The 25,082-nt window shown below is 41.7% G+C and overlaps 1 protein-coding gene across 5 annotated transcripts in view; it reads right to left on the bottom strand.

Moving 5' to 3' along the window:
* The window catches only part of syt1a (synaptotagmin Ia), a 204,327-nt gene that overhangs the window by 89,101 nt on the left and 90,144 nt on the right, over positions 1 to 25,082 (bottom strand). For 3 of the 5 annotated variants that reach the window (XM_040035630.1, XM_040035636.1, XM_040035632.1), the window contains one exon: positions 16,254 to 16,334. The gene's annotated coding sequence lies outside the window, so the exon portion shown is untranslated. The other 2 variants (XM_040035633.1, XM_040035631.1) reach the window with 2 other exon arrangements.

The following is a 25,082-nucleotide window of genomic DNA, read 5'->3' as shown; positions in this document are numbered from 1 at the left end:
AACCAATAAACACAAAACAAAATGTTACAATTTATATTTAAGTCAGCTGAATTAACTTTACATTTAATCCGCCGTGATGATAAACATGATGATATTCAATCAACTAAAACTAGATTAAAAATAAAAGAATTTAGATGCTTAAACTTGAGTTGTTTTAGTCAAAGGGATATGACTGAAAGTAAATACAAATTTGCTGTCAAAATTGACCCTGGATGTAACAAGAAAGTGAAAAAAAGTCAAAAGATTAGGTAGCTACTTGGCTGCTTACTAATTCAAAAGGGGTGCTCAAAGCAGGCACTTGGCTGAGATGCACTTCCTGACACAACCCCAAAATGATTTGTGTCTCCTCCCACAATGGAGGCAGGGATCTTTTGCTTGTTAAAAAAAATGTCTAAACAATTACACTATGGAGCCACTTCTGTCAAATAAGGTAACACAAATTAGTTGCTTTTATACACGCGGTCCAGTGGTGCAAATGTGCTCAGTCAACCCACTACAAAAAGCCCATCCTGTGTGCTTAATCCACCTATTTTATTTGAATATGCTTGTTTATCACCTTGGGACTCCTCATATTATGTGATGCCTCAAGGTTTCTTAAAGTAGTTAACATTCAGTCTATAATATGTGTACTTTCCATAGAAAAACTTCCCTTTGTAACACTGTGAAAACTCTGACCTTCCTTCCATCCATTTTTATGTAAATCAATTGTATCCCCTGTAAAGAGAAAGCCTATTTGGGATGATTGACACAAATATGATTGGTCTATTACCCCATCAGTCATGCTATTAAGGTCTGCCATTATGAATCAGGCTTGATAGTTTGTGATTGGACACAAATGCACGTTGGGGTCATTAGATTTTACTGTCCCCAGCAGATCTGTCCAGATCCAAATCAATGAACTCTGCTCTCTAAAAAGACTACGACTGATGTGACCTTTGGGGGTCATTGTGATCCCAACTTCCCCTTAAATTGCTCGCAATCGATTATTAACAGAGAAAGGCAAGTTTACCTGTTATTAAACCGTTTGGATCCTTACACACTTTCACTGCTTACTCACACAGCAGCAAGCATGAATTATTTAACAAGGCAAGCTATAGTGACCTGTAGATAATGTAGAGAGCTTCAGGGCTTTATGTACATAACCAAAGACAATGAATCCTGGGCATCCTAGTCTATCGTGTAATTATGCATGCAGATGCTGATTTTCCTCAAGGGGGAACATTGTGTGCCTGGCCTCTCTCTCCTGCCCCCTTAGAGATATGACAACACAAGAGGAAAAGCCCACACACACCTACAGCGACACACAGTACACCAGAGAAGGACTGTTGCCCTCCAGGCATCTCTCAGTCAGTACACAGAAAAACTTCGTTACGGTGAAACAAATGTACCCTCAGCAGCAAATCTCTTCTCTTTCACAAAGGTCTGGGCCGGATTGAATTATACAAAAAACGGACAATGCTGCTTAGTCCACCAGTGGTTCTGGATGAGACCCTTGATGTGTGTTGAAAGCCCAGACAAGGTCTAAAACTCATTTGGTCTGTAAAATGTGCTTTTGATGGTTTCCCTGAGAAACAGTGCACGGCTCGCAGAGCGGGTGTGTATTTTCTCAGAAGCGTTTTGCCATGCCTGACATGATCCTATTTTGAATGGTCCGCTGTGGTAATAAGGTCATTTGTCTTGTGCAAAGGACAGAGGATCTATAGTTGTCATACCCTGAGCTGGAGATAAATGTGAAAGGGCTAATTCTGTGCCTGTGAAAAGAATTCATGCAGTAAGCCCTTTGTTCTCTCACTAACAGCGCGAGATGAAAAAAAGAAGAAACAACTCAGTGACTGGAAATAAGAAAGGATGCAATTAAAACCACACTGGATGTCTTTCATTCACTTACTTATTAATCACGTTAATAACAATACAAATCTTTTTCGATTTTCCTATTCTAAATTATAACCAAATATAAAGTCCACGTTCTTTTGTGTATTGTGTCATCCTGCCCTCTTCACATTGTCTGTTTTGTATTTGCTGTCATGATGCCGTTATGATGCTGGTTTTTCTTCGTCTCCTTCTTAAAAAATGAGGCACATTTTAGGGTAGTTTCAAAACTAACCTATTGGTCATCACTAAGGGCGTATACACACTCACACTAGGCAATCCATAGAGTGCATTTGACTCCTAAAGGCCAGCTCAACTGCTTCCCCAATTTGCGCACAAAATCCACAAGATAATTAATGTCACTGTGCTCTGCAAGAGAGCTTTTCAAAAGCAAGAGAGAGACAGCCAAGCATGAGCGAGGAAGTTAGATGGTGAGATAAAGTGACCCATGCCTAGGCCCAGATTGTTAAGTACAGTGTGAACGCAGGCCAGTAGAAGACTGGGAAGGGGAGGGAAGCAAAGTACGCTCTAAAGAGCCATTACCTGATTTACAAGCTCTTTTCAGTATGACTGGATTTTATCACAGATATCTAACTTCAGAACGGTTAACACCTACAAAAACTACAAAATGTATAAACCCACTATGCACCTTGCTAGGTTTAAGTAAAATAAAAGTAGAACATACAATAAATCAGGGTGTGCTTTACAGTGTGGCTCCTTCATTACTGACAGTTTGCTAATATGAGAGCATCCAGGCAGCAGATCCACCTTTTGCTCTTAATGTGTTGCATTTTAACTACTATTTATTGACTATAAACACTGATTCTTCCATGAAAATTTATTCTGTATAAACTGTTAAAAAAGTTTATAAAATAATAAATAAGAAAAACGATTCCCTGCCATATGTGAACAAGGTTTGCTGTGATCGTGCAGGAAGTGTTAGTGTGTGCGTCTCCTCTCACTAGCAGGAATGTCCCACACAAAAAAAGAATCGTGCTGTGCAAGACACCAAGCTTTATGTTAAAATGGTGCGTGTTGCACCTCCGGGTGTACTCGTCCTGCTTCATCTTGTTTTAGTGATGGGATATGTGGTCGAGTACATGCTGTCCACACAAAGCACGCGACAAATGTGCTTCATCTCCTTCCACATCCTCCACTTTGAAAAGTGAAAGGCAGACGAGTCGATAACACTGTCCTTTTTACAAGTGCACGAGTTAGAAACAAAATGGGTAGTTCAGGCACTGCTTCTAATAAGTCCTCTACCATTCCCTTGCCATACTGTGGCTTTATGATCTACACTGCTGCTGTAGTTATGAATAGATCCACCGAGGTCTGACCCTGCAGGCTGGCTCAGGTACAAAGCGTTTCTTCACGCTGCGTGTTTATCTCCAAACAGCCGAATTCCTCGGCGCGGTTTTCGTGTAATAATTTTCTTGGATCGAGCAGGAATGAGTGTTTTCACAGCTATAGTGGGAATCCGATTATCATACAGGGATCACGGTCGTCATGGAAACCAAGGATGGTGCACGGTGTTAAGCCGTCCCTTACACATCCGAGAACACTGGGAATTAGTGTGAAAATTCAGCTCCCTTAAAATAAAAGATGTGACAAATTTCATAATAATAAGCGCATTCTCCGGCAGCTTAGCATTTTATTTGTGTTTTTAGGCTCCATGTGTGGTAGGAGCACAATGTGCACTTTCTGGAGGCATTCCTCTGCCACCGTACGTCGCCACGATTTATGCATTCAATTAAACAAAGCAGGAAATGTCAGAGCAGCATGTGTAACTTTAAATTGGCTTCGAATGTGTTGCGGATAAAGTGCTGATACAGGTTATATACTCTTAATTTTCAGGTAACCACCTGACAGACTTGACAGTGCAATTAAAACCATTTGAAATGAGACGCTGAGACATTGAAACTTGCTGACCTGGTGCTTGATTTTGAACAAACTCAAGCTTTTTCTATCAAAATAAGGCCTGTCTAAGGCCTTGTTTTCACTCACGCCCTGTTATTTCCCTCAATCAGACTCTCTTAAGCCACATAAGAGTTTCAACAGTTGTGTCAGTTGTTCCAGAAATCTGGAGAAACAATAGCTACTAAAAAAAAATCTTTATCTGCTTTTTGTTCTTTCAGCTACTCCTGATCATCTGCCTCCATCACCCCCATAGTTAACATCCTACATTGCCACGCCAATCCTCTGGATTCATTCATACAGTTACTTTGTTGAAATTGCCAGAATCCCAAACAAAACAAGCAATAAGAGGCTCTAATGTAAGTGTCCTGTTAATCTTCTTTTATTACACCCTTGAATCTTTTCTGTGGTCTCCCTTGTTTCCTCCTCCCTAGAAGCTCCAAATTCAGCATCCTCTGTCCAGTATATCCACTCTTCCGTGCCCCAAACCATCTCAGCCTTCCCTCTCTTGCCTATCTTTGTCTCCAATTTTTGGGGGAGCCCCAGAGAAGTAGTGGTTATGTATTGAGCCTCCCAGGAGAGAGAGAGAGAGCAAAGATGAAGCAAAGCAGTGACCTAAAGATAAGCAAACATATAAAATAAATCTGTCCCACTACTCACATGACTTTGGAGTTTTTGTGTGCTATTAATTGTAACCCATAAAGGCCGGAGCCTGACATATTTAATCCAAATGTCAGTTTTTAAAAACTTTTCAAACATCAAAAGCTCTGAGAGACTCAAAATTGAGTCAGCAGCAAAAGCAGAAAGAAGCATTCTGCCATAATTCAATCAGTGGACATTGGTTAAGTAGATAAGGCCTGGAAAGTCTGACATTTTCATTATGCCGGATGAGGCAGATGAAGGCTGAAATCTTTTTCTTTTTTTGTTTTTTGTGAGGGACATCATAAAGAGGGAGGGAGGAGGAGGGGGAGCGCAGGTGGATGGAGAGGCATCCAAAAAGATGGAGACAATGCTGTGAGGAGGAGATAAATGAAGCTGGAGTGGCTTGGCCACGTCAGGAGAGGACAGCCATCTGTGAGCTCATGCTGCAAAAAAAGCTTATCTTATTACCACCTCTCCTGAACAGTGAAAACTTCTCCCCCCCACCACCACCTCTCTGTCTCTGTCTCTCTCTTTGTCTTCCACTTCCATGTCCTTGCCTTCTGCATTTCTGTGACAAAACAGTGTAATAATAATCCAGTGTGGCTTGAGACTTAATTAGAGCCTGTCATAGCTTTAATTTACACTAGTTTATAAATGCAGATGGCAGTCCTGTTCATTACCCTCTCAAGACATTCCTGGTTCATAAATTGAAATTAACAGCCTTTGCCTGGAAATGATCTAGTTTGGGTTTCCACACTGTGCCATCAGAGGTTTTAATTATGACTTTGGTTAAAAAAAAAGAAAGCAATTATGCATGCAGCCACCCATCAGCAGTAAGGCAGAAAAATCACAACACGATGAGCGGCTGAGAATGTCCGGGTCATCGTTACAGTGCGGCGCTGAGTGGTGTTGTGTGGCGCGCGACCGCAACCCTGAACTCTCAACCCCGCCGCCCGCCCCCGCATCTCTGCTTTGGGGTCACAAACAGTTCCTGACACACTCTCGGGTAAACACAACAACAAGCCACAATACACCCGCAACACACAACAAAAGACATGACTCCGAGCGCTGTCACCACTAATCACGCCGAGACAAAAGAGGATGCAGCTCAGATGCTGTGCGAGGGGTGTAATAATGTGTAGACAGACATGATAGGATATTTTCTGGGTGCTCGGGGACAAGAAGACAGCGCCGTTAAAAGGGATCAATGCGGGGATCAATAAAGTGGTGCGTACTGAGCATTAAAAGCAAAGAGGAGCTAGACAGTTTAAAAGCCAGATGACCTGACAAGGAAGGTCCTTGACCAGAAGAAGTGACGGGCCTCTCTTACAATCACAGAGCTGCTATCCTCTGCAGTGTTTCACTTCAGTGCTGAGCAGTTTACTTCCAATTCTGAGCAACGTTTCATGGGAGGACAGATGAAGGAAAGCTGAAATGTGTGGATATACATATATATGCATATGAATTCGCCAGGACCACTCACAGCACTGCAAGGCTAGATTCCCTCCTTAGTGCCAGTCAAGCTTACTAGAGCGTGATGGGGGCTGGATTGATTGACGGACTAAAGGGGAAAAGGCAAAGAGAGCGTGCAGGAGAAAACCCGAGGTCAGACACTGTCACAGATCTGACTGGTGCATCCAGGAAAAAAGTGCCTGGAGGGCGTAATTCAGCTCACTAAAAGCTCTTAAAACTTCATCTCCAGCGTTTTCCAGCCCCAGTCCAGTCAGGGCAAACGTATTAAGAATAACGGGACTGACATTGCATTTGGTCTCCAATTACAAAGCCATTGTAAACATTGACCTCCACTTTTTCTTAAAAGTTGCCAGTGTCTCTGTTGTATTACTTTTTGACTGTATCACATTTTCAAAATAAATTTAAAGAATTTAAATAAATTGTAGCAATGTAGCTACAATTTCGCAATTTCCATTTAGTGGACTGACACCTTTGGACAGTAAACACAATCACAATTTGTGTTACTGTGACAGAAGAAAATGAATATTTAAACCTGTTACATACCAGTTACGCTATTAATACCTGGCAGAAATACCTTGGATTCCACTAAAGAAACCACTGGTTTACCACTCTATGTTCGATAATGAAGGAGAAACAGTTTTCAGACAAAAACATACGGAGAAACTGCACAATATAAACATATGTGCATTTGATTCACGCATATAAAAAACTTCAGGTTTAAACTTGTGGCCCTGACATGTATGTCTGTAAAGTTATATACATATATTTGAGCCTGTACTGACGTTGATGTTGGTGTTTTAGAGCTAACTGTCCTTTTCCCCCCGAAAAGGTTTAAACAAGACCAAATATCAAGGGTAAAAGAAGGCATTTCTGCCACATGACCACAAACCAGAAACTTCAACCTTGCTAGGAGGATTTTTAGTGTGTGAATAATTATTTTCTTTAATACAAATGCAAATATTTTATAAGTAATGCATGAGTTAACATCTCCATTTTTAGGATCTATACCCCACTACTCCTGTTGCACATTAGCCAGCAGAATTATGTTGAAAGCACAGATAAACATCACTGGTACATGCTGCTGACTGCCCCATGTCAGCCTCTGACTGATATTACAGATATTCAATGCATGTAAGTAAACTGAAATGGAAACGGTGCACCACTGCATCGAATTATAAAAATAAATAAATAAACACATTTTTTAACACTAAATGAAATCCCAGTGACTTTAAATAACATGACTGAATGGTCAAGATCCATGTCTCCGAATATATACAATAACCCACATAAAGCTGAATAGAAATGCTTTAAATAGCATGCTGTGGGATGATGCAACAAAATGCAAAATGCCTGAAAATGCAAAACACCGTTTGCGGCGACAGACAGTTACCAAATTATTAATATGCTTTACCCAAGTAAAACACGCTATCTTAGCCCCTGCACTCACTCCCTAAAGACATCTTGGTCCTGAGGGTGAACTCTGACCATGCCGTGACTATTGATGGGACAGTAAATTAGCGAGGAGTATTGACTGAATGTCACACTAAGGCCACCATAATCCAACAGCTCATTCTCTGAATGAACTACGCTCTCACTGTGCATTCTGGGTAATTTTTTTTCTCCTCTTGGGGGTTGATCATATCAAGAGCCAGAGTGGTTATTTATACTGACAGTTATGACACAGAGAGAGACGGAGAGGGATGTCTGCGTTTGTTGGAGAGAGAAAGGCTCGGGTTACACAATCATTAGGATACTTTTTAAATGTGTGTTTCAGTGATGATAAAATATATATATATAATCTGTTTGACTGCTATTCGGTCCCAGGTGGTTTCAGGTAACACACTTTAGTGTGGAGCGGTGGGTTTTGTTGATCTGGCTTAAGATGTTTGCAAGCACATGTTCCTCCCAAAAATTCAGTCATGACTTTTGGCAGCAGGTGAAAGTGATGACAGATGAATAATGCATAGGCTCATTGCGCTGTAGTTAATGACCGCGATCACACGTTGCCATGTCACCTCTACCTTCTCAACTCATCTGAGAGCAGGTGATATGTGTGAAAGTATTCTTGTCTAAGTTAAACATTTCACTTGTGTTTATCTGATCCCAGAAATTCATAATGATGTGAACTGCGTGTGTGTGTGATGGTGGAGGGTGCGGTAGCTCTTCAGAGGAAGTGCAAAGCCACTGATTGCATTTAGCTGCCTTTTCTGCCACTCCTCATCAAACAAATGCAAGAAAATGTGAATTTATACTCGCACAGGAGCCTCCTGCGTGAGCCACTTCTGTACTTCTCCCTGCCACAGAAAAGGAGAGGAGGAAAAAAAACCTCTGAAAGCTTTGAAATGCATCTGCAAGCTGCTTTTATCCCTCCCTCGGCCTCGCAATCATGACCGCATGAATCAAAATTGTGCGCATGAATACAGTGTTCATTTGCGGCGGTGTGTATTCATGCCAGTGCGCTGCAACTGCAAGCACTGCAAGACACATCTGTAATGGGATCTGTTTCCTCCATAGTGGGCCTCCTCGATGGGCCAGCTGATAGTACATTTCCAGGCGGCTATCTAAGATCAATGATGACCCTCCATTTACCACAGCCTGCTCTCCTTCAGCCCCAATGCATTAAAGGACAGAGTCGGGAGGAAATGCCAGATGTGCAGATAACCCCCTCCTGGCTTTTCTCTTTCTGTGACAGCCTTTTAACATGATAGATCCACTAATTTCTGAAAAACAGGATTGACTGGAAGGTCAAAGAGAGAAGGTGACACTACTGACCTCAGAAGAGAGGCTAAATAGAAATCCAATTTTTTTTTTAACCACATACTACATACATACAGGCTCGGTTTTGTCATTGTATTTTCACTGGCTTGCAGGTTAAGACTTGGATCAAAACTAATCAACATAAGCAAACTCTTCTTCCCTTTCTTCATATTCACCAGGAAGGAAGCTCATTTTTACAGACATGATAGGGCAGTCACAGTCTGCAGTGCACGGTGTAATACTTTTTAAAGAGTAACAAAGCAATATACAGCCAATATGCAGCGAAATCTAAATTAAAAATGATGCAAAAACTGAAAATAAAAAAATACAAAAAAGTAGAAATAAAATAAATACAGAAATAAGAGCAATCCAGCTATTAAGTTAAAAGCAGTGCAAGAATAAACATGAACACAATGCATAAAAGTAGATGCAATACAACTGCATGCAGAATTTAATATAACTTAATATTAAATTGTGCTGTTTTTATACAAAAATAATTTCTTAATCACATTACAGAGTCAGACATGCTATATGTTGCTTTATTGACTAAAATACATATATGTTAAATACATAGACTATCGGGATACGCTGATGCAGCGACTAACATCACCTGACTTTCAAAGTAAGGCTGATGAGGAGCTGAAAGACTAAAGCTCTTCAGTTATTTATGTACAGTGTTGGGCAGCACGGTGGCACGGTGGTTAGCACTGTTGCCGCACAGCAATAAGGTCCTGAGTTCAATTCCAACATCAGGCCGGGGTCTTTCTGTGTGGAGTTTGCATGTTCTCCCCGTGTTTGCGTGGGTACTCCGGCTTCCTCCCACCGTCCAAAGACATGCAGCTTGTGGGGATAGGTTAATTGATTAATCCAAATTGTCACTAGGTGTGAATGTGCGAGTGAATGTGAGTGTGAATGGTTGTTTGTCCCTGTGTGTTAGCCCTGCGACAGACTGGCAACCTGTCTAGGGTGTACCCCGCCTTTCGCCCTATGACAGCTGGGATAGGCTCCAGCGCCCCCCGCGACCCTGAAAAGGATAAGCGGAAGCGAATGGATGGATGGATGGATAGATGTTGGGGAGTAACGGAATACATGTAGTGGCGTTAAGTATTTAGCATACAAAATATGAGAAACTGTATTCCGTTACAGTTACTGTTTAGAAAGGTGATAATTGGAATACAGTTACTTTGTTGAAATAGCCAGAAACCCAAACAAAACACGCAATAAGAGGCTCTAATGTAAGTGTCCTGTTAATGTTGGTGGCTTCAGTTACACAATGGACCGGAAGCCAGCACTGCACAGGCAGGAATACATTTCTTACTTGGAAATTCTGACACCACTTCATTTGTGTAAAATCTGACCTTCAATCCAAACTCTGTTTGCCAGCGACTAAGCTGCTCTCAGTGTCAAAAGATTCCACCTCCAACCTAAAGAAACATCTGGAAGTAAATTCCTTTTTAAAAGCTAACGTTAGCCTACCGAAACTACCTTTTTTTAGTTGTGGTAGCTACCAGGGTTATGTGCCACTTCAGTATCTTCGATGTAGAAGGTTATAGTTCATAGACTGCAGACTGTTAGACTTGATGGATAGAATTAACAACCTGCTAACTGCAAATAATCACGTGCAGTTCTGAACGTAGTCTATGAACTAATCTCAGCTAATGCCAGCTAACAATGTTAGCTCGGTGGCGAGTAGCCTTCACTAATAGTAATAAATCACACAGCAATAGTACATTCATGTAGTTGTAAAAAGCACGACAATATATTAAGTAAATCAAAGTATTCAGAATATGTTACTCACATTGAATAACTTAATGGAATACATAACAACCTACTTTTTTGGGCCATGGAATACATTTTAAAAGTAACCTTCCCAACACTGTTTATTTATAACAGTTGTCTTCGTTTCCTTGCCATGAAAGGAGGTTAACTAAACACAAAAAAACAACACAGACAGAAAAAAAAAGATCTGTATCAGCACTGCCTTTCGGTCAAATTAATATTTCATGCATCAGTATCAGCGGCGGCCCAAAATTTCACAAATGTGCAAAAGACCACAGTATTTACAAAGACTTTCTACGTACATGTTCATCCTTTGGACTTGGGCTGTTTATTTATAATTCAAAATAATCTATAAATCCTTCACATCTGACCACAGATGTAAGATTTACTCAGTCTAGGCCCTATTTCTAATCCATTAATTCAGGCTTTTAAAAGTTTCCATCACTGATTCGAGTTCATATAAAACCACATGTTACATGTAAAAACGTTCCGTTTTCTTCTATTTACTAAAAGTAACAGTGAAAATACAGACATGTAATTTTTCTGTGTGAGCGATGGTCATAGAACTCATGGCTGTACACGCTCGCACAACGTTGCTTAAAAAGCTTCCCGACTATGACACAAAGATAGTGATGATTAACACAGCGAAGAAAAAAAATGTTTTCCCTCATTTCACATTCTGTCAAACACAAAACAAGCTCATGCTTAGTGCTTTAACTACTGAAAACCAGTGGATTGTTGCTATGCAACACTTAAATATGTTCGAGGTGCTACTCTCCCTTTACCTTTCACTAACCTGTACTCTGAGCGCTGAAAAAAAGAAAAAGAAAACTGCACTTTCTTTGTGCTGTCAGGCTTGGCCCTTTCCTCTCTGTAAATGCAGGTCTGTGGCGAATATGGAGCCTTCTGCGGAGTCAGAGATCTAGTGATAAAAAGCGGCTCCTTTTTTCCACTCAGCTCGTAGCAGACAGCATGCTGATTTACATAGTGCAGTGACAAGGATGACAGCTGCTGCCGTGTTCCGAGATGGAAAATATATCTCCGCTCCTTTCACATCACAACCCTTCCTCTTTCCCTTTCTTCACTTTAACCCCAGTTCACACCAGCTCTGTATTTATATCGCCCACTTCCTGTCATTGGTGTTTCTGTTGCTCGACACCACTGTTTCCAGGTTAACGGTGAGATTAACGGGAGAGCAGCAAAATGACCCAAGTGCAGAAGAGAAGGGGGGGGGGGGGGCGCGAAAACAAATGTAAGACGCATTAAATACAGCATGAAAAGGAGGAACTGGGTTCCCAAGTGGCTTGCAGGATGTAGCAAATATGCATCAGCTTAAACTGAATGCCCTGTTTGTCACTTTGCTAATAGAAGGTTTAGAGGTGTATCAAGTGAAATGACACTATGCTTGATTTTCAAGTCACGATTTTGGCAGTTGATTATGAAAACAAGATAAAAAGATTTTTGCTCCACATTTGGCTTCATTTGGATGATTAGTTTAAAATGCCTGGGTTTATTATTAGCTTTCCCAATTAGTGAACATGACAATGATGGTTCAGAAGACAGGGTGGGAGTGGGGTGGCTGGTGCTTTGCTGTCCACTGGTGATAAAAACAGCCTTAGGTCAAAGACTGGGAGGCTTTTATTGTTTCTCTCAGGGGGAGTGTTGGTGATGGGTGCTGGCTATCGTCTGTTCTTGGAGGACATGCAGCAGTGCACATAATCAATGTCATGCTGAGCCAGTGTACATGTATCGGTGTGGGCGTGAGCACATGTGGGAGCAAAATGCACGCCCTCTGATAGGCTAAGTCCACCGGCCTCTGTGGATCAGACGATTGAGTGCACTAAGATCCCATCTAACAGAAATAACTCATTTTCATGTCTGATTTCACACCCTCTCGCTGTGTTCACTGTTATCACACAGAAGATGTAAAACACGTTTAATTAATTCACGAAACTGTGTGATTTGCATTTTGCAGCGGCAGAATATGCAGCGCTGGTTATATTCAAAATATTATTATCAATTAATGTAATTAATTTTAGATTACACAATAAATCTAACTCGAGAAGCTGTGTTTTTAAAGTGCTTTGCATGCAGGTGTGTAAAACCATGCATTAAAAATCAATAAAACGGATCGATGAAGCCCTGACTGACTCATATATCACTTTTATTACAGCCGAAGCAGATTAATCAAATCACAGTGTTTTATAAAGTGAAATGAAGCATTTTGCAGTGGGAGAGGGTATTTTTCCTGTGTATTTTACACTAGGTGTTAGCCAGGAAGATCATTGTAATCATTTAAAGGAGATCCAGCAGAGAAATCAGCAACATAATCCAGCTGATTCAAATGTAGCTTTCTGTCAAATTTAGCACAATATACACTTTTCCCCCACTTTAACATAAATTTCTACTTTAAGACAACTTCTTTCTCTTTAAAAGAGTGATCAGGGAGTGCAAGGATATAAAATATCAATGGTTAATATTTAATGAATCTGTAAATATTTGTTAAAAATAGCGAATGTGATAATAAATAATGTGTTTAATATTGTTTAAAACTGCCATGCTTTCATGAGGATAAACAGCCCATCACCTGCAGCTCCTCAAAGCCAGTGTAGTAACTTTTGGATTCGCACTGGATTTGAACCCTACTCTTCTAATTGAAAACCCTGGAAGAGTTAAAGTTAAAAGGTGTGTCTAGAACCTGACCAATCAGTAGTCTGCCATTTACGCTAAAAGATCCTGAAGACATTGAAGCTATAGGAAAAAGCAAAGTATCCTCGACTCCAAGCAAACAGCGACTTGATACTTCTGTGATTTATAGTCAGTGTGGCAAAGAATCCAACACCCCATTTGTAAGCTTTGCCAGTGTTGCAGGACTTGTAATCGTTCAGCCAAACTACCTGGTTAAGTGCTAAGCACTGATGTTGATGGACTTCAGCGACAGTCGGTACTAGTTCGTTAACACAAATTAAGTCTAGTAAATACTCAAACACTGTTGTGTCTGCGCCTCGCCGACTGTTCCCCTTCAACCAAAACACTGAATCTGTCATTCCTCGCACTATATTATCTAATCACCACATGAATAATCTTTACAAACAAGGCAACGTCCTGCATAATTTCCGTGCTCTCACACTGTCAGCTTGCAGCACATCCCGTTTTTGGCCATCACTCCGAAAGCTCCATTTTTCTCTGACTGTGGGATTTGTCCACAGGAGGTGGTGCTGAAAATTCACCCTGCGCACAGGACCACTGTCCATGGTTCTGAATCAGCACCGCACGGCCTGAGCGCAGAGGCACAGGCTCCCACAGAGAGAAAAAAATAAGAATTTTGCTGGCTGGATGAACGGATGGAGCAGCTTGGACTTTGTCTCAGCTGGGACTGTCTGTAAGTGGCAAACAAGCCAGAGTCTCAGCAGGCAGGGAGCTCCACGCCCTGTTTGCTTCAGAGCTGTCACATGTGACAGTGTCATCTACAAAGAGATGGGGAGCTGGAGGTCTTAGATAGACAGAAAAAACGATTGTGGCTAGAGCTAGGTCGAACATTGCCTGCCTCAGTAGAATATCCTAAAAAAAAAAAAACAGCTGAATGTGTGACACAAAAGAAAGACAGCAGTTGCACTTTTTCAATGATCAAAAGCCTTTTCTGTTTTGTTTGGGGTTTTTTACACCCTGCCTGTGTTTTAAAATTCAGGCTGACACATTGAGGATGCAATTCCAGTGGGACGTTGTGTGAAAAGAACGGCTGATCCCTGGTCATGAGAGGCCAACCCCACTCCATCCTGTCTTTCCCTGGAGTAGAAAAGCCAGCCAATCAGAGAGGACGAGGCAATGAGTCACGGAGAGAGCAGACCGCATCCAGTGGACCGAAAGGAGCTGTCTGACGCTCTGGGCAGCAAAAGCGGTAACGTCCATGGATGGAGCGATCCGCTCAGGTCTCCAACACACACAAACGTACAGGAGATACATGTGATTTACAGATAGGTTGGGATTTTTTTCTCTAAATTTCAATTAATTTAATGTAAAAAGTAAAAAATTTCCCTCTTCCTTACCATAGTTTATGACTCTTGCTCTCTCTTTTATGAGATTTATGAGAGAGTTTATTGCTCTCAGATATTACCAGCCCTCAATAACTCACAAAGCGCCCACTGTAACGTTGCAAGGTTGTGTGAAGGTCAGCATATTGCTTACTTCCACAACTCAGGCTGAGCTGTGTTAAAGCTTTGCAATACTATAGCACGGTGCCTGACATTCAAGGCTAAACGGCCGTTTAAATAAACAAAAAACACAGTGAATAGGCCATGTGAACGAGCGCCTGAGACGCTCATTAACTATTGATGCGAAGGGAGCTCTCACAGTCAGATACGTAGCACACAGCACAGGCACCTACGTGCAACACACACAGTTGTGAAATCACATGACAATGCCAGCGGGTGTAATATTTTCCCAAAAAAATGATTAAATTATTCTCAAAGTGAATTAATCTTATTAAATAGCTCCCATAAATTACTCATGATCTTACACATAAATCAAGTGATAACAATGGAATGAATATGAGAGATGAGCAGGTTTTTCATGTCCTCTACTGGACGTACAAATCCATTTTCCAATGAGCCACAAAGGCGCTGCGGATGTGAAAAGAATTTATTGGACCTTGTAGGAGAATAAAGGATTTGGAAGGTGATGGGAAAATTTAGTAAAACCCAAATGTATTGGTTTTGAGCCTGAAAAGACTGGAGCTTTGTGCTGCCTTGTTCTAGCGCAAGACTGACAGACGGGCACTGTTTGAACCCCCACAATCTGCCAACTTTCACCTCTTTCATGTCTACTGTACCTCAGCTCGCGTGGATGGATGGGTGGAGGGAAGAATTCGAAGGAAGAGAGATCGACTAGTTCATTTCACTGGAATCTGGGATAATGAGGCCAGAGAGAGGGAGAGAGAGAGAGGAAGAGATAAGGCACGACAAAGGGGAAATGACAAACGGCGGGGTAGGCAGCACGTTGATTCGATTACAGCACAACTTCTCATTAAACGACATAGAAAGCCAGCCCTGGGTCAGGAAGCCACAATACTAAATACATAGTGGATACACCTGCTAAGAGCAGCATGTTTGTTCTCTTGGCTGTAGGGCAGTAATGGTTCCCTCTGACTGTACCGCTGCCACCCTGAGACAGCCGTTGATCTGGAGCTCGGGCTAACCCTCTGTGGGAGTCTGCTTACTCCCCCTCACCCCACCCCACTCCACCCCACCCCAACACCGTCACCGTCACAACTTAAAAATGTTGAAGCACACCGAACAAACATTTTGAGCAGTACCACAAGAAAAACTGATTCCACGTGTAGAAAGTATTTACCGACCCACTATTAAAACCACAAGCACTTTCTCCAATATTAGTCTAATCTTGGAAATATGGGGTTTTTTTTGTTTTGTTTCCCTTTTTAGTAAATTCTGTCAATGTAAATCTGACGTCCTGTCATCCATCTGTCACCCTGGATAAGCCCTTGTCAAAAAGAAACGGCACCTCCTACCCTTCCTCCTCCTCTTCTCTTCCTCTATACGACCTGACTCTTCCAATCACTATTACAGTACGGAGTCCTCAGAGCCATGTTTGCTGACACGCTCAAGCTCACACACACGCACACATCACAGGCAGCGTGTTCTCTCGATTTCAAGCGGGCATGCGGTATTTTTTAAAGCAGCACAGCAAAGCGGAGCTCCCGTGCCTTTTTGACTGTAAAAACATGCCGTCTCCATCTCCACGCTGCGATTCTCCACTGTTACCTTTTTGTGAGGGGAGGAAACAAAATAAAAGACATCTCTTACCTGGCAGCACGCTGTCTACCCTGGGTCCTCTTCACAATCCCAGGAAGGGGTTCAAGTTTGCAGCGCGAGCTCGATGTGACACTTTGAAAAGAAGGGGGAAAAAAAGGAAAACCAAAATAAGTGGCTAAAAAGCAATGTCCCCCTTTATTCTTTCACACACGACGGCTCAAGAAGCACTCACGATCATACACTTGAACACCCAGTTGACAGCTCCGGCAGGCGAGCAGCTCACTGTTCCTTCCCTCCCTCTCCCTCCCTCTCTCTCTGTCCCTGACACTAGCCTCCTCTCTTCCCGCCCACCTACTCCAGCCCCCTCCCCCAGCTTCTCTCTTTTTCCATCGGTCTCCTCACTTGCTCTTCCTCTGTCAGACAAAATGCACACATCCCCTTATTCTCTCAGCTCACTATTTATTTATTTTTTGACATTTCCCCCCACCCACTCACACGCTCTGCTCCGTGAAAACAAATATCAGTCGGAGGTACTATTAGATGTGCATTTCCACATGCCATCTACAAACTTATTCTTGTTTGATGAACCATTTCAAAAGATATTTTCTCTCGGAATAAGACAAAGCCAGTCATGAAAGGCTAATAACATCAGATGGTGGGATTAATGAATAATGCTAATGAGGCGTTCATACTGTATACGATTTAGAGTCCCCACTGAGAGCCATCCCTTAATTCCCCCCCTCTCAACACTCGTTCCCCATCTTGCTGTCTCACTCCATCTATCCCTTTCTCTCTTCAGGTCTCACTAGTGTATCCGATGCTGCTCACGTCCCATTCTGCAGACAGCTAGTCAAGGGCATTCCCAGAGTAAGTGTATGCAAATGCTCTGCCTCGAGGAGCTGCCTCGTGTCCCCTCGACACTCAGCCGGACCAGATGTGGCACATGGCTCTTCCAAGGAGAGGGCAGCAGATGCAAAGGCAAAGGAGAGCCAGCAACAGCAATCTTCTCAGCAGTCGTGACCTCGCTTCAGTGGACACATTGAGGCCGACGGCACCTGAACTGATACTCTGAAATATACGAGAACCTAGGTTGACTTCCAGCTTTAGTTTGAGGGCAAAATAAGATAGAAAAGAGCCCTACACTGACTGAAATATCTGATAATATTTCTGATTAATATAATATATGATACTAAAATGTTACGTGTTAAATGCTTTATCCATTTCCACTTTTATGGTCATTATTAATTCATTGTTTACTAAGTAGCTCGTCAAAATTACACATGTACAAGCTATGCTACATTCACTGCCCTGCCTCTTTGTCAAAGGTGTCAGTATTATGGTGGATAATGTTAGTTGAAGTGATCCTGGGACATGTTATATCAGACAAACTGTGCCAGTACATTTTATTGAATTGAGAAATGCGTGCCCCTGAAAAATCCTAAATCTTTACTCAGTATTTGGCAGTATGTTCTGGGGTGCCCCATTCTTCCATGTACATATTAACAGTAGAAAACTGACTGACTTACCCCATACACAAAACAGAGCAAGAACTGAAAAGAGTGGGGTGCAAACCAGCTAGCATGGCAGGCAATTTGACTACCCTTAATTTTAATTATAACATATTTTTTCATTAATGATACTTGGCCACATCCAGTGATTTGGGCTGTTATGGCATGATGTCTACAGTTTTGTCATCGTTTTCTTTTGCTTCTACATAAAAGTGGCCCATAAATGGAGCAGCCATCTCAAGTCTGTGATCCCTCTATTTCATCATATGCCATACATCCTGTCACACCAGCCCTCTGCATGTCCTCCTTCAATACATTCATTAACTTTCTCTTTGGCTCTTTTCCTTCTGCCCAGCAGCATTAAACATCTTTAGCCCAGTATATCCCTCCCTTCTCTCTTACCGTCTTCCTCCTCTCCTCTTCCTGTGTCTTCAGACTAGCACACTTTCCACCAGCACCCTCTGACCAATCTGATATGGAAATCTTACTAATGACCTCCATGCTTTTGCTGGGTTTCCTTCCTGATGCAACCCTCCCCCTGGTGCTTTGGACTGGAACTAAGAGTACACTGGCTTGTGACACTGCATTACTGTACAAGTAACATTACAACCCAGACATAAAAACCTCCTTTTCATGTGTTCACATGTGGAATCAGTGACTAAGAGTTCCACGCCTCCCTGTTATGTTCATCTGCACTTCCATCGATAATCAGCCAGGCGCTCCTCTCCTTAACGGGTCATGTGTCATCCAATCATCCTCACTCAATGAAATCCTTGAATCCCTTTAGTGTTTCCTTGTTTTGTCTAGAGATTAATAATAACACACGTGAACAGTATCCATTTTCTTCTCTGCAACAGATCTGCTACATGAGCTGGGAGAGCAAAGGAAGTCTGCAGCAAACTGTAACTCTGTGAGATACAGTATGTTTCTGCAGGCTTGAACAGATGTTACATGTGTGTGCAAGTGTGTCTGTGTGTGTCTGCATATGTCTATGGAGAGACCCACTGTGTGAATAAAGTGCACAGGCTGATAAAGCACAATGAGACACATGGCACTGCTGACAGCAGCCCACACACACACACACACACACACGCATGAGAGCTAACAGACATATAGGAGGGACAGAGGCAAAGCAAACAGGGAGTATGTGTTAATGATTACCAGCTAACACCCTGCCTGGACTCAGGCACAGCTTCTCTGTACATAAGCTTTGGTTCACTGGTTCTGTGCGTTCTGTGTGCATTTCTTGTATTGTGTAGCTGTGGGGGGATCGATTACTGGGTAAGGTGATGTGGCCATCGCAGATTTGCGGCTCAGCAGTCTTATGGTTCGACCCTAATGAGAAGAAAGGGAAGTACATTCATGCTGAGCTGTGCAGGCCATCCTCTATGGAGAATATCTGTTGTGTAGCTCAACCTAGTGTCCTAAACACACAGGCCAGCACTTCAGAGGCCACTCACTATCGCAGCTAGGGGCTGGAAATTGTAAACCTGAAACACGTCTATGCTTATCTCCTTGCGAACGTAAACTGGCTGGAAGTAAGATAATAGTTTTGGCCAAATAATTTCCCTGAGACAGAGAATAAACATTTGGGTAAGTTTATATAATGTGTATGCAGTACAATGAGTTGTTTTAAGATTAAAAATGCCCTAAACGGGAAAAATGCAGGCAGCTGTGAAATCACTGCAGCTTAACTGAGAGTCCGGGTCCAGATTAAGGCCCTCTGTTAATGTCACTGAGCCCCAAAGGTACAGCAAGAACCACCCAGACACTGAAAGACCAAAAAAATTGAAGATTTGTAATGTCTGCACATCATATTCTGCAGGAAAGGAAAAATATTTCCTCTACTGAATTTTACTGAAACTTTACAAGTAATGGGGGAGGCTTCTATTCAAAATCCACTAAGTTCCCTCCTTATTTAGTTTTGCTGGCATTGGTCTTGCATGTAAAGCTGTGAGCTGGGAGAGCTGGTTGATTTGGTTTAACAGCGTCAGACGCCAACCTTGAGCCTGTTTTTTCAGAATATGAGGTTGGCAAGGTGGAGTAACTAACAATTTTGTGATTCAGGAGACCGTGATTCATGTCCACTTTGGATTTCAGTTTTTTTACATTTTGTTTTGCTGCATTTTCACTTCAGCCTTCACTTGCCAGGTATATTTAAGAATCAAAAACAGGCTTTGGTTTCTGAAAGTATTGTGGCTGGGACTAAAAACAGTAACCCTGCATGCTGAAAATTTATGCTTACCCATTGGGTTTAAATGTGATGCCAAGGGGCCTTTACAAGCGTCCATATGTAAGTGCTTAGGAGCGAGAAACCTATTTCAATATTTCCATGACCCGCTGCACCGCGGCACTGACGCCAAAGGACACAATGTGTTTATCTCAGGACAAAATGGCAGTGGAGCCGAGAACTGGCTCCAAACGGCCAGTCAGAATCCAGACTCAAAACTCGTACATGTAGGTTTTCAAATCATATGCAAGCCCTACACAGTTTCTGCACCATGTTCATACACAATATTAAAAATGAAATAAAACAAAAAAGTCAGGATCAGTGCTAGCCATTGACATTGAGATTTTATAAAAAAGGTCAACTCCCTCCAAGCCCAGTCTAAAACAAACATTGTGTCCTCCGCTCTCGAAAGAAACTTTCATTACCTCTGGTTTTGCACAGGTTGATGGAAGTCACCCACTTCAACATTTCAAAAGAAACGGGCAGGGAATATGAAGAGGAAAACTAAGAGTGAAAATCTTTCAGCCCAGGAACCCGTCAGTTCAACCGAGATTGAACAAGAAAGGAAAAGCGAGGAACAGAGATCAACAGTGTGAAAGAGGAAGAAGAAGGGCGAAATGGCATTTAAAAGAAAAAGGCGGTGAAATAAAAGGAGATGGGTGAACAAAAAGGACAATTTCCTAAATGTCACGGGCATTTGAATGGTCACCTTTGGACACAGCAAATTACGGGTCTTATTCAAGCGCTGGATGTGAAGCAGTTAGAAGTAGCTTTTGTAACTCATCTATACAAACCTTAATCACTAATTTGTTCTCTCTTCCACATAGCTGCCCTCAAATTTAATTGCAACGGAACAACAATGTGATGATTAAAAGTGAATACCATAAAAAATTATTCAGTAATTCTTCATGTTTCACATTTTGATTGATATAATTAGAAAAATTGTTCTCCCACCAAACAACTGCAACTCTAGTTGTCTAGTAACTCTAGTTTTTGGGTGAATTGTGATCCCCAGGTTATTGTTTCAGTAGCTCAGTATCTTTGGAATAAATTAAATGCATGTAGGTATATCTGTGTATTTGTGATACATGTTTGTGGATGCATAGAGGCATTGGTACATTGCCATGATAAGAATCATGCGTTTACATTTTGGATGAAAAACAAGGTGACCGTTGGACTTTCTGCTTGCCCACAGCCATGAATTCAATTTAAAAATCATCATTGTCTGCCCTTGGCAGCATATGGTGCTTCTTCCAACTCCCAATTTAAAGTTTCATCACAGGAAACTTGCATTTCTGAACCTTATGAACTGATCATTCCTCTCTGGTCTATCGGCTCCAGCTAATCCTAATTCATCCAATCACTGCACGCACTTATGTGTCTCGTCACATTCAAAAGGACTACTTTTCTTAATTGTCCATCTTACTGATTTAACAATCACCCACCTCCTCCGCCCCAAACACCAGAGGATTCAGGATACAGGCAGAGGATCCCCTAAAGAGAGCTAAACCAGCCTCAGCCACACTGCTCAAGCAATTTGTGCCAAAAAACACTCTTAACACATCAAGTCATCGCGGCTGTTTTCTTGCATCCTCCGCATATTTTCTTATTCAAAGTTGAATTTTTGGTCAAATAAAGATTAGCATCAACGGATTAGCAAACTCATGTTTGTCTGGCCTTTGATGGCCCACCTGCACTGGCTCTGCACTGCTTTACTGGAACTGCATGCAAATGGTTTGGTTCATAACCATTTAGACAGGGTTTAAATTCCCCAGAAATCAGATTTCGCTTTGCCCAAGTGAGTGAAATTTGATAAGAACAAAAGGCAGATGTCATCAAGAATCCAAAAAAAAGAATCAACAAATGATTTTCTTCTTGAAATAATCATTGAATGTAATTTGGTACTAGCATGGATTTATTGAAGTGTAGCCTAAAAAAGATCTGTGGTAAAGGATCTGAAGGCCACTGATAACAAATTCTTTCATATCTAATCTCATTTTCATGTGTACGTGGTCCATTATGCTAAGAAATGCTTAATGTTTCCCACAGTCACGATTTCTGTTCTGCACCTTCAATCACAAAAATGGCACCAGTGACTAACAATGACACCGACCTCTGCAGATATTAGACTCATTCTGAGGAACTGGCACAATCATATTTTTTTCCCCCTTTAACGCATTCAAGTTGTACTGCTTTGACCCACCCAGACTATCCAGTGCTAATTCTCTCTGCTACTGAGGCATGCATTTCCAAATGGAGTAAAGTAGCCCTAATTACAGCTGATGCGCTCATTTAATCTCTCTCTCTTTCTCTGTCTTTCTCGGATTCTCTCCCTCCGCCCATCTCTCTCCACCGCAGGCAGGAAGCTGCCACGAATCACTTACAGCTTTATCGTCGGATAAGTGGCTGTTCAAATATGAAGCTATTCAGAGAACTCCTTTCAGTACACACAGGTGCTTCCTTTCACCGCCACCCGGCTTCTCTCGCTCACATGCGTGCGTCAGATACTGTACACAAACTCCCACCTACACACAGATGTACTCACGCAAACATACAGGGCACAACATTACACACAGAACACCTGCTAGGGTCAGGAGCACATGCCAGTGTCACTGAGGCCATGCAGATGTTTGGCTGCCATTTGAAGGTACAAGAGGTCCAGAGGAAAAATGACAAACTGCTGTTATCTACAAATTTTCTATTTTTAAATGTCAACTACTGCAGTGAGTCTTAATGTTAAAGGAGCCATCTTCTTATGTTTGCAATAATTAGCCACCAATTATATATACTTATTCCATTAAGTGCCGTTCAGAGCAGCATATGAAGGACTCTTGATTTGTTTACAACTTTTTAGGCCAACACTGCTGTACTGTCCATTTATTTGGGGTTAAGAAAGTTTGTTTTTGCTCGTCTTCTTATTAAATTTCTAGTTATTATCCTGTCAAGTTCAATTGTGATGGTGTGAATTTGACGTATTGGAACATCTCTCCGGTGTCTAAAAGCCTTCTCTGAAAACAGGAACTCAGAGTATCTGTCATAACTCCCTGCATCCTGTTATTGGAAAGTCAATCGCAATCCAAACAAACAAATCTTACGCATGGAGACTCAATTACAATGTAAAATGTTCAAAGCATTTTCAATATTCAAGTAACTGGCAAAATATAAAGTTTTCATACAAATGAAAACTGCAATATGTTTAAAATTCTACTAAGAAATATTGCAGTATTAACTAGTAGTTCAAATCTAGAATGTATGACATTAAAGCTGCAAAAATTGGGATTTAAAGTGAAAGAGAACTGTCCCTAATTAATGCAGTTTCTATTAATTCTGTGCATCTTCAGCGAGGATTTTAGCATTCTCTGCTAATGGTTTACACGCTATTTTTTTGGGTCTCGCCAGCTTTGTTTCCAGATTCATGATCCGGCTATTTTTCACAAACCAGAGAGTGAACCCACTGTAGCTTTTAGCGACGCAACAGTAAACATTTAGTGGGTGAAGAGCCAGAAGTTTATCTTGACTTGTTAGACACCGAACCAGAGTCTCAGCATCCACTGAAGTGTTGCACTTGAAGGGAACTGGACTTCTTTTCTGGTTTGTAAAGACATTTCACCTTTCTTGTTCAGTTCTAGAAACTAATGGAGAGTCCCACGTATTGACTGTCTTTGGAATTGGCTTAGAGTTATTGACCAACCCGGTAATCACACAACTCATTGAGGGTTACAGGATCCAAGGTGTTAATCAAGGGATTAATGTCACAGGCGCCAATGGTGCATTCCATCTGAAGTCAGAACTTCCTGTTCCCCACCTGAGATTTTGAACTGGAATGCCCCCTTAAGCCAGACAAAGTCAGAGTGCCCGACCGATCTTGACTTTACAATCCATGAAAGTATGTAATCTGTACAGCCACCATTGTGTATCTGGCTGAATAAGCCATTCGGATAACATTAAGCGCAAAACCAGAAGTGTTGTGTAGCAGCGATTAAGTGAAACAAATCCTGGCATTCCTTACGTTTACAAATTTACTACTGGCATGCACTCAAATCGGGAATGACATTTCTCTGAAATTAGGAGGAATTCCGACATTCAACTTCCGAGGATGTTGGACAAGGTGTGAAACCTCCGTTATACACTGCCCTACCTCGGCATAAGGTCACATGGGTCAAGGTGCACTGGGGGGGTTGAATTGCTTGGGAAGAAATCTCTAGACTTCACTATAGGTGGCTAATAGTTGGTGTCATAAGCCACAATCTCTGTTCAAGGCTCGTAGTTCACAGTCCACATAGACAGTCTCCTTTAATCCCCTCTCAGACCATCTCCCGTCTCAGTCAACATTAAAATCCTTAAAAGAGTTTCCCTCCTTCAGGTCCAGATGTACCATGAGCACGAGCTCATCACGAGTCTTGTCACAATGAGCTGGCTGTTTTGTGTTGTGTATTGACCAATGGCTTTATTCGTACCTTGGTTCATGTGACCCTCAACGACTTACTTGATTACCTGGAGTTAAATACCTTCATCACTGAAGAGGCCTCTTGGATTAAAAGTGAAATGTCTTCACAGTCAAAAGGCAGCCTGGTCCCATTTAGAGCTGCTCGCATTTCACATAAACAAATAAGGGGTACTTTGCCATAAATACAGCAACTGAGATACAGTAAGGTGACAGCACTTTCTGCACCAACCTTTCAACATCCTTATACTGATCATCACTGTGTGTATGTGCTAAAAGAGAAATCAATTCCTTCTTTGTTACTAAAACCAGTTCTGAAGTATGATTTCACTAACTTGGAGGATTAAGCAACCGTGTTTTGGCTTTTTTCTTGAAATACAATTACAATTTTAATCTTGAAATTTCCACCTTATTCTCAAAATGATCGACAGTATTTGCCTCTTTGTAGTGTTTTGATTACAGCTGCTTTTATTGCCCTCAAGTAGTAAGTCTCGTTAGTGGTATATCCATGTTCCTCTGAAGTGGATTGCTTTGATCTTTGTGCATCATACTGTAAAGGTAGATAACGTGTATAAAATGGTCTTTATTTCTTTACCCCTTTGATTCTGAGCGTAGCGGTAACAGTATTAATATCTTTTCTTTGATCTTAACAAAGAGCATGATGCACTTGAACCACTGCAGTAAGGAGCATGCTATTA

This window comes from Simochromis diagramma, unplaced genomic scaffold (assembly GCF_900408965.1).
Source record: "Simochromis diagramma unplaced genomic scaffold, fSimDia1.1 OVJJ01000816.1, whole genome shotgun sequence".
Lineage (NCBI taxonomy): Eukaryota > Metazoa > Chordata > Actinopteri > Cichliformes > Cichlidae > Simochromis > Simochromis diagramma.
The sequence above is the reverse complement of the archived record's forward strand: the minus strand, read 5'-3'. Positions and strand labels throughout refer to the sequence as shown.